This window comes from Lissotriton vulgaris, chromosome 3_1, assembly GCF_964263255.1.
Source record: "Lissotriton vulgaris chromosome 3_1, aLisVul1.2, whole genome shotgun sequence".
NCBI lineage: Eukaryota > Metazoa > Chordata > Amphibia > Caudata > Salamandridae > Lissotriton > Lissotriton vulgaris.
In genome coordinates, this window is record NC_141689.1 from 1,470,171,974 (window position 1) to 1,470,185,141 (window position 13,168).

Here is a 13,168-nt window from a genome sequence, read left to right on the forward strand (position 1 = left end):
ACACTTTTTCGAAACTCCTGAGGAGGTATTTAAGTGGACTGACAAAACGGTGAAGGTGGGCGCACGCACACCGCCTGGGTTGGAGTAGGACTCATCCTTGAGTGAGGCGCAGTCGCAGTCCTCCCGGGGCCCCCGGGAGGGGGAACCTGGAGATCCAGGTCCAGGCAGTGATATGCAAGCGGTGGTTCTATGGATAAAGGGAAAGACGCTTCTGGACGGCAAACAGTTGACCCTTGACTTTGCTAAACAGCAGGCAGTGTGACCTGGTTTCCATTACAGCTTTGCATAGTACTGTGGTATAGTATGCTGCTGATGATATTGCCTTGCGGGCTGGAGGAGACTGATGGGTTGTTATGCGTAAAGCTTGGCGTGACTGCGGTCCGGGGCAGGGTGGAGGGAGATACAAGGTTGGCGAGTGTTCTTCCCACCTAGTTTCAGGCTTGTTAGGGGTGGCTTAATGTTTATGGGTTGTTGGGTGGGGATCCATTGTTGTAGATGATCTCACCGAGAGTCACATATACAGCGACATGTACTTCAATGTTCTTAATGTATGGGTGGGGTGGGGGGTGTGGGGAGCGCGGTGTGTTGGTTCATCGGGGGTAACATTTCTAATTGGGTACGGGTCGCATGGTCCTATTGGGGTGTCACAAAATGTTAAGTAAGTATCTGCGTGGCCCAGTACTTGGAATGTGCGGGAAGTACTCAACAAGATTAAGAGGGTGGCAGTGCTACGGCAGGCAAGGAGGGCTGGAGCGGATGTGGTGATGCTACAAGAAACACACCTGTTAGGCACTAGGGCCTCATGCCTTCAGCGATATGGCTACCACCAAGTTTATCATGCAGGCTTTACTAGAGGATCTAGGGGCATGGCCATTTTAATACATCGCAGGATTCCATATGTTCACTCAGCTCAATGGGTTGATGCTCAGGGATACTACGTATTTATCAAGGGTATGATAGGGGAAGAGCCCCTGGTGTTAGGTTGTGTGTATGCCCCGCCCCCTCTGCAATGGTCGCTGGTTGTGAAGTTGTTAGGGGTGTGTGCTGACATGTCTGATGCACTGGCTGTGGTAGGAGGGGATTGGAACGATGTCATGGCTGGACACAGAGGTAGGTTTAGGCCCGGGGAGGACAGATAGGGGGCTACTCCACCAAATTGAGAGACATGGTTGGGGGTTTGGATTGGGTGGATACATGGCGGCATATGCATGGCACTAGGCGGAGTACACATATCTGTCAGCTGTCCATAAGTCCTTTTCAAGACTAGATTACATTTTTGTTCCCAGAGCAGTGGCTGGTAGGGTGGAATTGGCAGACATACTACCGCGTGGACCCCCGGACCATTCCCCCATTACAACGGATATTTGTTTAGAAAGAGGGTGGCAGCCCTTCTGGTGGCGCGTGTCCATATGGCATCTGCAGCACGCTGATTATCAGAAGCATATTCGTGAGGCCACAACAGAATATCTAGTCGGGAACGTAGGGTCCTTAGCCAGTCCCGGAACAGTGTGGGAGGCCCTGAAACCTACAATACGCATCGCTGGTGTGCGGCTGCCAAGAGGAGGCTCCGGGCAAAATTGATACAAGCCAAGGCTGAGATCGAGGCATTGGAGCGTCGGGGCAGTGTGGAGGGTGAGGGTCTGGTGGTGGGGCAATTGCTTTTAGCACAACAGTCCTATGCCTCTCTGTTATTGGATGAGGTGCAGCAGATATGGCTTGCAACACGTAGTAGGATATATCAGTGGTGGACAAGTCGGGAACGATGTTGCACCGGCTGTGTTAGGGTACCTTTCAGGCGCAGGCACTACCAGGGATACTGGACGGCACGGGTGCCCCGATTATGGATCCAAAAGAATTAGCAGAAGGCTTTGCCGCATACTATGCGGCCTTGTATGCCCCAAACGAATGCCTCCAGGAAGATGTGGTAGATAAGTTTATTGCTGATCTGCCGCCTCATGCGGTATCGGACGAGGTGCACGAGCTCCTTGAGCATCCGCTGACAGAGGAAGAACTGGGTACGGCCCTGGGCGAGCTCAACACAGGGAAAGCACCTGGACCTAACGGGTTCCCCAGTGAATTCATCAAGAAAAATCACCTACAACTGGATAAACACTATAGAGCCGACTTTGTGGAGGCCAGGGAGAAGGGCAGCCTCCCTCCAGATTGGAGACATGCTGAAGTGGTGGTGTTTCAGAAGCCAGGCTGGCCCCCGGAGTAACACGGATCCTATCGCCCCATTTCTTTGTTAAATGTGGAGGCCAAAATTTTGGCCAAGGCATTAGCGAATCGGTCTCCTGCCTCATATCGCGGCTCTGGTCCACCTGGACCAGGCCGGTTTTATGCCTCAAAGAGCAACCAGACATAATATCAGGCGAGCGCATGTAGCGGTGGCAGCGGTTTGGAATACCGGCCGGGAGCAGGCGGCACTGCTATTAGCAGATATCGACAGGGCATTTAATTCGCTGAGTTGGGTCTAGCTGTTTGCGCTCCTGCCTTGGATTAATCTAGGGCCTCACTTCCTTTCATACCTGCAACTTCTGTACACGGATTTGAAAGCCATATCCAGCAGGTTCCCCATTGGGCAGGGCACCCACGAGGGCTTCCCCCTTTCGCTGTACCTGTTTGCCCTAGCTATGGAGCCGCTGGCGGCGTGGGTGCGCATTGATGCACAACTGCAGGGGTTTGAGTGGGCACCTGGGTTGTCTGATAGGATTGCGCTCTATGCGGACGATGCCTTATTTTTCCTTACGAACCTAAACCCGTCAGGTCCGCGAATATTGGAAATTATGCACATTTTTGGGGAGGCATCGCGGCTGTATTTGAACTATCGCAAGTCCACCCTGTGGGTGTAGGGGCAGCGTGCAGAGGTCGGGGATTGGGCTTCCACACTCCAGGTAGCCGCATTAGTGGTCTTTATTTCAGAGGTCCCCACAGTCTCCTGGGAGCGGAATGTAGCACCGGTGTGGGACCGATTTCGGGCTGATATCAAGATATGGTCCCGCATGCCATTGACGTTATATGGTAGATCAGCCATTTTTAAAATGGTGGCCCTTCCCAAGTTGCTATATCAGTTGCAGAATCACCCTTTCCCCATTCCGCCGCAATGGTTCAGGCAGGTAAATTCCACACTAGGGCAGTTCCTTTGGGCGGGTGGCACAGTGCGGGTGTCTCGGCACACTTGTTTTCTGTCAGCTTACTGCGGGGGATTGGCGACTTCCGATATCCTGTCCTATTATCAGGCTTTGTACCTCCTAGTTTTAAATGAGTGGTGGCATGGGGACATGGTGAACCCGGCGTATGCCCTGGAGCGTAGCCCCATGGGGAGCTACACACTACTCACCATTCTGTATGCTGGGCATCTGCGGAAGATGCTACTACCGGTCACACAGGTGGTGTTTCAGATATGGGGACAGGCTCTGCGCCGCTTGGGGTGGTGGAATACCCTGACAGGTGAAACCCCCCTTTGGCATAATTGGCGGTTACCGGGGCTGGCAGCATTGCAGGGCTTCAGGGGATGGGACAACATTGGTATTTTCACGCTGGGAGATGTGTTGGCCGGTACGACACTTAAGTTCTTTTAGGAGGTATGTAAGGAGTACAGCATGCCTCGCTCGCAGTTTTTCAAGTACCTTCCGTTACGCCATGCCCTTTCCCCGAGCTTGGATGGCCTTGCGTCCCTCCCTGAATTCAGCCCTCTGGAAGAGAAGGTGTTTATGGGAGACCTGGAGAGAAAAAAAAAATCATCCATATACCGATCACTTGTTACACATTCCTCCCCCACATTACAGAAGCTCATGGAGACTTGGGAGGAGGATGTGGAGGAATTGGAGGAGGAGGACTGGACAGAGTCATTGGCAGCCCCTAGGGAAGCAGCTATAGCAATGCGCCTACAGCTCATACAATTTAAATACCTCCATAGAGTTTATTTCACGAGGGAGCGGTTATGGCGGGTGGGGCTGATTGCATCTCCAGACTGTCTCAGATGCGGCCAGGGGGTGGGGACATTCATACACACGGTGTGGAGCTGTGGCTCTCTAGAGCGGTTCTGGAATGGAGTGTTAGATTGCATGTCTCAGATTCTGGGGTGGGAGCTCCCCCGTACACCGTGACTTGGTTTGCTGCATGTGATGGATGAGGTTGGCGGTAATGTGTATAAGAGACATTTATTGTTGTTGGGTCTTACTTTGGCCAAGAGAGATGTGGCTAGGGTGTGTAAAGACCAGAGAGCCCCATCTGTGGTGGTATGGAAGAGGGGGTTAGATTTTTGCATGGGCATTGCGCAGCCAATATTTTGAGCCTGAGGATGGCCACGAAAGCACTATAAAATTTGGAAGCGCTGGGCTGACTTTAGGGGTCTGTGGCTTGATCCCCTGTTGGATCGGGAAGATGTACTGGAAGGGCCATGAAGGGGCATCGGTAGAGTATACTTGGGTGCAGTCATCAGGATTTATGCTGGATAGGAGACACAAGATGGACCATATGCGACCTGGGTGGGTGGGATCCGGGAGGGGGGAGTTTGGGGGGGGGTGGGGAGGATCTAGAATTTCTTTGCTTAAAGTTTGTTTATCACAGAAAAGTAAAACTGCTTGCATTTCGCTTAATGTGCTATTTTGTCCTGCAGCTGCTTTTGGTGTGCAGAGCTCTGCAGAATATGTGCAACTTTTCACTAAAATCTGTTTTAAAAGAAAAAAATAAACAAGATGACACAAATCAAAAATAGCACCAATCTTAGTTCAACCAGTCCAAAGGTATAAGCCAGAGCGACCCCTTTTAAAGCTCTTGGTGTCAATAATGGGTTCCAAAATGATGAAATATGGAAGATGATAAAAAAATAATTGCTTTTCATAGAAATTTCTAGTCGTCCTCCATGGTAGGGTAGATATAAAATCATTTTTTGGCAATTTATACCATTCTGTTAAGTCAAAAAAAGAAGCAAGTACCCCGCCACACTATATATCTCCTATTTGTCTAATTCCCTTACCTTTCCAACTATCCATCTTTGCATCCCAAAAGATAGCAGGGAATATAGCAGTAGAATTCAGAGGTGCATAGTAACTTATCCGAGTTATTGATAGCATCCTACATACTGTTTTCCAAGCCTTATATGCTGTAATCATGATTTTGAAACGCGCTCTCTTAAAGTAGCTGGGTTCCAAATATATATTTGAGCATTTCTAACCTGTGCCCCCATCAACATTTGATATATATTTTGTGCTTCTGCTGATTGTCCTTCCTCTCCAGTCATGAGAAACCGCATATTTTGGTAGAGACATATCAAATAATAAAATGTAAAATTTGGTACTGCCCATCCCCCTCGCTCAAGTGGTAACATCATGTACTTCGAAGCTCGACAAGCTTTCTTTTGACCCCAAATAAACCTGTCGCATAGAGATTGTGGCTTCAATACTTGCAGACGAGTCAACTCCAACAGGACTGCCCTAAAATAATACATAACCTTTGGGAGAATACACATTTTAAGCACATTACATCTGCCTACCATCGATAAACAGAAACGTTCAACCTTATCCAATTGTCGTTTGGCCGAAGAAACTATATCTTACCAATTTACCTCTACTAAATCTTGAAGTTACATCCTAATTTTGATCCCCAAAAACATGGATTCCTCTGTAACCCGTCTTTCTCCAGGGCATGCTCCTTCAGAGCATACAATCTGGGTTTTGGATGTGTTCAACCTATATCCAGCCACTTCGCCAAATTTCAGAGTTAAGTTCTCTATCTCCATCACTGTTTGCTCTGGATCAGACGTTGCTACCGCTATGTCATCAGCATATGCTCGTACTCGCACTTGATATTGCCCACAGATCATAGACTTTATCCTATTTGTTGTTTCCAACACTACTAACAGCTGTTCAATATATATGCTGAATAACAAAGGTGAGCAGGGACACCCCTGTCTTGTTCCCCTGCTAATATATACTGGGGCCAATTCCCTGCACATTACACATATTTTTGCCGAAGGAGATTTATACATGGTTTGTGTAGCCCTAATATAACGAGGCCCAAACCCCATTTTAAGCATGGCATCCCAAAGGAACGGGCATGACACATGGTCAAACACTTTTCAGCGACTCAAAAATTTAAACCTAAGCTCTTTTGCTGTACATTAGCATAATCAATCATTGCATTCACTCTATTTTAGTGATTAACCGCGCTCCTGCCCTGTATAAAACCATGTTGGTGCCCAGAGACCAATGAAATAATTACTTGAGCCAGCCTAGCTGCCCGAATTTTTTAATATACCTTGCCATCTGCGTTTTTCAATGATATTGGTCTGTACGATCCTGGAAATTCCGCCGGCTTATCTTTCTTTTTGAAGAACATAATATTGGCTTTGTCCCAAGATGGTGGTGGGTTCCCAGCTTGGGCCTCTAAGAATGTAGCCAGCATGTCATCCTTTATTACTTGAGAAAGCATTTGATATACCTCCAGTGGTAGTTTACCTGGCCCTGCCGCTTTGCCACTAGCTAGTGAGCCCAATGATTCCTCAAGTTCCACCATTGTGATCGGGGCTTCTAAGGCTCTGCGCTCTTCTTGTCCAAGGCCCACTATATCCACCGTTTGTAAAAAAAAAGTCTCTATATTATCCTTGTCAACTATTTCTTGTGTATACAGCTCTTTATAAAAAGTATGAAACACCTCTAATATTCCTTCTATAGTTTCTACCAAACTCCCCTTTCCATCTTCTAATGATACTATTTTCTGTGCCGATTGCCTACCTCTAAGCATTTGGACCAGACAGCGACGTACAGCTTTCCCATATTTATACCTTTCTTCTTTGTAAATGTTATATTGGCCAGCAATTTCCTGACTCTAAATCCTATTGATCTTAGACTTACAGCATGCAATCTTAGTTTGTATCTCCTTGACATCCTCTCTTTTTCTTGTCACATTTATTAGTTCCCACTCCCATGTCTTTAGCTCCTCCAAAAGGCCCCGCATATGATTCTTCTGTCGCATTTGTTTGGCCTACCTATAGCTGAGTGTTTCACCTCTCAACCCCGCTATCAGCGCATCCCAAACCATCGACTGGGTAGTCGAGCCTCTGTTACTCTCCAAAAATTGGGTTGCTCATGTTTTAATGTGGTCGTTATACTGACTGTCTCCTAAGAGCTTCCTATTAAAAGTAAATGACCTATATTTTCTTGCCTGATTCATACTAGAGAGGTCAAGTATCGGGGGCCGTGATCCGACATAATCAGAGGCCATACCTGCATCTTTGCACCTACAATAGGTAGCCTTGACCTAAAAATATAATCCAATCTAACTAATTTATTTTGGGGAAATGAATAAAACGTATAACCTGGGTCTCCATGGTTTACTTCTGTCCACACATCGACTAGTCCATCACCCTGCAAAGTTGTTGCAAGGCCCTGTAAACTTTTGGTTCATGCCCTGTTTACTTCTCATAATCCACATCCCACATCTTCCCTTCCCCATGTATGTTAAAGTCTCCATATAATATCAGCGGAGTCACCCACGAAGCCAATTCCACATTTAAATGTTCCAATGTTTCAGCCTCATCTAAATTCGATACATGTACTATACAGATCACTATCTTACTATCCCCTACATTACACTCTGTTATAGCCCACCTCCCTAAATTGTCTACCTTCTCTCTTCCCGTCCCAGAAATTCCTTGTCACGCTGAAATCACAACACTACTATTCATAATAGACTGCCTAGTTGCTGTAATCAATGTATACTCCAGCTCATTTAATATCTTACGATTAATCCAGGGCACGTGTGTCTCTTGTATACACAAAATGTCAGGGTTTATCAACCTTAAATCAGCAGCTACTTGTTGCCTTTTATTTACATTGTTCAGCCCACATATGTTAAATGTGCATCTGTGTAAGGCCCTATCAGTCCCCTTAACATCCATTTGTCAAAAATCTTTCCTTATTGTATCTAGTTGCCATGAGTATCTCTAAGTAAGTCATATTATCTCTATTATAAATGCTATGAATTGATTTGTTCCCCTTTAATGTTTGCCCAACCTTCCCCTTACATCCAGGAGACCCCCCTACCCTAGCCCACCACCTCCCCCTCGGATCCCACCCCCTCGTGACCCTCCACAACTGTAGAGGTCCTAGGGCCAATCACCTTTGTGATGCTCTGTGAATAGCCCACCTAGTGCTCACCCATCCCTCAATATTATCCTGCTACCGAGTTTACGGTCTTTGCTCCCTCTCACACACCTTATTGACCTGAGGAAATAGAAATTTTCAGGTAGCCAGTGTGTCCCCCTCGCACCCTATTCATGTACATATGTCCCATGTATGTCTATGTTATCATGTAATTCTTTTCCTGTGCCTGTTTTAATAATGCCCCTGCATTTCCGTCAAATGTTAACATGTTAGTTATTAGGCCCTCCATGGTTCTAATGTCAATTCCGCATCCAGGCCTACGTTTCCAATGCATTTACATGGTGCACTTTTAAATAACGCGAAGCACACGTTTTTGTGGCTCAATCGAGCCAGACCCTTAATTCAGGCTCCGAGCCTCTTCTGTCTCAGAAAGCTGCAGTTTAGGTATGCATCCCTGACCTCTACCTTACTTCCTGCCCAGCGAAGCGGTGCCCGGCTCGGCCTGGCCTGCCTGCCAAGACGGTATTTTGCCTACAGTTATCTGCTCAGCCTCCGCAAAAACACATTCGAGTCTAGTGAAATAGGTAAACATATTCCAGCCTGCAGAGCAAAGGGCCTGGCCTTCCTGTCTCCTTACAAGTAATTTACTGCACCCGTTGCCATAGTAGGCCCATGGCCCCGCGCATTGCACGAAGACACGTATGCACCCACTAGCATTCAGTGATGAACGGCCTCTGCCCGAGAGACCTTTTACTTCAGACAACACATCCTCCAAACACAAGATATCAGATATGCTATAGGTGCAGGTCGTTCTGACATCCCAGACACCAGACTCCTCTACTAGTGCTAAAGTCAAGCCCCCCAGCTCTCCCAGTTACACGTCCATATACGTTCAAGTTCAGCTGCGCACGCATCCATGGTAATAGGTTTCTGCTGACCCTGCAGAATTTCTCTATGCATCCACCCACCTATGACACTTCTGTGACGCTTCCAGCACACACCTCCATGTACGCCCCTGTACACGCCTTCTTTTACGCCCATGTGTTCTTATCTCTCTCTTTTCACTTGTTACGCCTACTGTATTCAATGCAACTGTTCAGTTTTACTATATATAATGTGTGATGTTAATAAATCATTAGATTTTCCTTCCTGAACCTTAGTGGTGATGGAACCCGATTCTCGGTGACTAGAGTCATCTTAATTAAAGCCCGTATGACTCAGATACCACAGACTCTGCCTCTCATTTTTTATGAGCTATCCTTATTGTCATTTAATGTATAGAAAAATAGTCCCGGTAATTTTATGCAATCATATCAAACACTACAAAGTCAACAATCTTAATCATAATGACTGGAGACATTCCTTGGCTGCAATGCCCAAAGTAAAAAAAAATTTTGCCCCTTATTTACAACCTTGAGAGTAGCTGGATTTAACAAAAATACTGGTTCTATTTTCGCTTGAAGAGGATTGATCAGTTGGCGCATCTGCCACCTTTTCTCTACTGTAAAATGACAGTAATATCGTCTGACAAAAAATTGTATACCCTTCCCAGTCCCTTTCCTTTCAGGACATGCCAGATTGTATGCCGCCTGTCATGCAAAAACATTATTTAGAGATATCAGGATTACCCGTGGCTGATGTGCAGGTTGTCCAGTTTTCCCTGTCTGTTGCCTAAAAGGCAATCTATGCACCCTTTGCACTTCCATTTTCCAATTCCACTCTTTAAGTTCTGGAAAAGCTTCTTCAAACATTTCAACCACAAATTTACGGACGTCTTGTCCCTAAACCCCCTCAAACACCCCCAGAATTCTAAGATTGTTTTGGCGCAGTCAATTTTCCATATCTACAAGTTTATTTTGTACGTCATCTTTATTGGCCTTCATAGCCTCTGTGATTCCGTTTTGCATCTCCATCTGGTCTTCAATGACCAAAATGCATGTCTCTACCTCCGTCATTCTCTCTGTGACGTCATTGCATGTTTTGGCTAACCTTCTAACCATATTTTGAAGCTTCCTACATGCTGTGTGAGTTTTCAAGTTCTCTGACCGTGTTTCCAATCTATGCTTTGATAAACATCTGTAGATTGACTCCAGCGATATTTCACCCTGTATTTTTTCAACCCATACCTCCCACTGCCTGGTCAGAGAGGTTCATTCCATCAGGCTTTATCACTCCTGAGGAGAAGTCTCACAGAGGAAGCTCCATCCCTTCCATACCTGGCCCTCCTCCTTTAATCAGCTTATGTACTGTGAGTGTTTCTATACTTGCTGTTCCCGGGGACGAGCTATCTGACTCATTGCCAATATTCATTAAGGAACTTTGTGGAGACCCGTTCTCATGTAACTGATGATCCTCCTCATCTGACACATCAGAATGTTCAGAGAGGGAATAGAACTCACTTTCCTCGCGACTGATACCTTCAGTCTTTTTGTCCCTCGTCCCACCAGTTTCTTCTGTTAATTCTGAACTTTCTCTTTCTACAGCATTGGCCATAGTGGGCTGGCCAGACCCCAAAACATACAAGGATACATCCTTTTCAGTTATGTGTGATACATAAGGAGTTTTTCTAAAGCTAATTTCTTGTTCCTCAGTTCTTATGCTTTGTCCCTCCATTGCTGGGGTAGTCTTTTGTGACTCTATCGATTTCTTTCTGACCACCGCTTGAAGATTTTGTGGGATCTTACCGACTGCCAGATTTTGTTCCTTGCTTTGTGTATTACTGTCCCATTCCTCTAATGTTATGGGATCTTTGGAGCCTTTTCCGAGAAGTGCCGCTCTAGTTCTGACCAAAGTTTCACCGTTCGCTCTTGTTTTTCCACCACAGGCAGTTTTAGGCAGCATTGTTAACTATTGATTCTTATATCAGCGATATGCAATATTCAGCTAAAGAGGGTACTCACAGTGTAACTATTTCCTACAGTCTATCAATCTGTCAGTATCGCCAACATCAGCAATTATGCTCAGACTGTGTTTCCTCCCCGTACAAATGCGATGCTGACTATCAGCTACCAGCCTGCCAAGACCTATATGGAGCGACCACTCACCAACTTGCTGACACTTCAGCCTCTTCCCCTCTCAATTCCGAACCTAGCGCCTGGGTTCACGGCCATCCACGGTCGCTACACCACTGCTTGCTGTTTGCCGCTTGCTCATGCCCAATGCTCCAGTGGGCGTACTTTCACAAACTGTCTTGCAGATATCGGCTACTCACAGGCCCCTCAACTCTAGGCAATCGGGCGGTCACAAGCCCACACTGTCGCATCTCTGCCCCTCAGAAGCCACTCAGTAGCTGTCCACCAGCAAGGGGGAACAACTCCACTTCAGCGCTCGCTGCAGCAGCCAAACTGTGTCCACCTGCGGCCACGGCAGCTCGCTCCACTCATACACGTCCGACTCAGGTCAGATGACATTACTTTTTCCAGCTGAATAGAGCCTCCGCAGCAAATTATTTTTTTGCCCTTTTCCCACTATTACTTTCGCAGAAGTTAAATCTATCAATAATTTCTCCCTAATTTCTTGCTTCTCGTCCCAGCAGTGTTCCTGTCTTCTCCACTATTAACCTGTAATTGTGAGGAATAGGTGAGCTATTCAGGCGCCGCTCACACACACGTCCAACCGGTGGATGCCATCTTGCCCCTATTGTCTACGCATTTCAAACCATATATATTATAGTTTCTCCTCAGGACCAGGGCTGGATGGTTGTTTCTTAGATGTTCAAATATAAAGTAGGAGGAGGAGCCTTGTTGAGCAGCAGATTGCCATTTGCAAGTCCAATTGAAGCCGGAGGAAAGGAAAACTGAGATCTTGTTCACTCGGTTGCCAGCAAAAAATCACAGGTCTATATTCTTCAAAAGATTTCCTAATGAAGGAATGAAACTCTCACCACGTAGGATTGATTTTCGCTGCTACTCAAGATCATATCCAGATAGAAAACACGGACACAAATGAAAGAGGCTCCTCCTCTTATATCATATTTGAACATCTGAGAAATCAGCTAGAATATAAATTGAGTCTGCACTCTTTTCCCTAGAGCATTCTGCATTCCTCCCCAATGGTTTACCCAGAGATTTTGGCTGCGTCCAGATCTGTGAAAAACACACCGGATCCACGATATTCCCAAGTTAGCTAGTACAATTAGTTGCTGTCCTGATCGGAATTACAGGGTCTGTAGAAGTAAGATCTTTAGACCTGAAATCTAAAAAAATGCAATAAAATGCCAAAAGTAGGTGGTAACACTAGTTGTGTTCTAATGCACAATCAGCACATTTGTTCTCCTGGTTGTCTCTATCCTTTTCAGTGTTGAATTGTATTTAAAATGATCAGGAAAAGTTAAAATGGGAAATATCCTCTCCACTAGTCACTCTCAATGAGAGCTTTGGAATACAAAGTAAGATAAAATCATAGGACCAATAAATAAAATATCATGTCTGTACAAAATCACATTCTGTACAATCAGCTGACAGGTATTGGAGAAAAAGGTAGCATTCTAGAGTCTGTTTCTGCGAGCAGCTGAGCATTGTTTTTTTACCATCAACAATTTACAGTAAACATGTTCAAATACTAATGGGCTTCTTACTTTTAAACTGAAAAAGATACAACCAAACATGTTTACGGAATAATATATATTTTTATTTTTGAAATGGTTAAAACATATCTAAAATTACTTTAATAACTTCTTTAAGACTTACACACATGAACAAAAATGCTCTAAAAGAAGCAACATTGTGTGTGCGGTATCTGCCTCATTGCAGACTGCATGATCTGAACTCTAGCACCTGAGCAATGCTGAATTCTGTGCTTGCACTAATAAAGAAATGACTGAAATTTGGAATTTTAGCAAGCACTGACCAATAAAGTGTGGGGACTTCAAGCAATATAGACAAGGGATTCCATGTTTCTGGCTCTCATTAGACTAGGAAGGGCTGGATTATATTATTGTGCTGTCCTTGGCAAGCAAATGATGTTATTAACTCAAACTGAGTCAAAGGTTTTATCATGTTTTACGTACTTTTGCAGAATAGGATAGCGGGCAAACTTGCTGAAGTTTGAGTCGTTCTTAG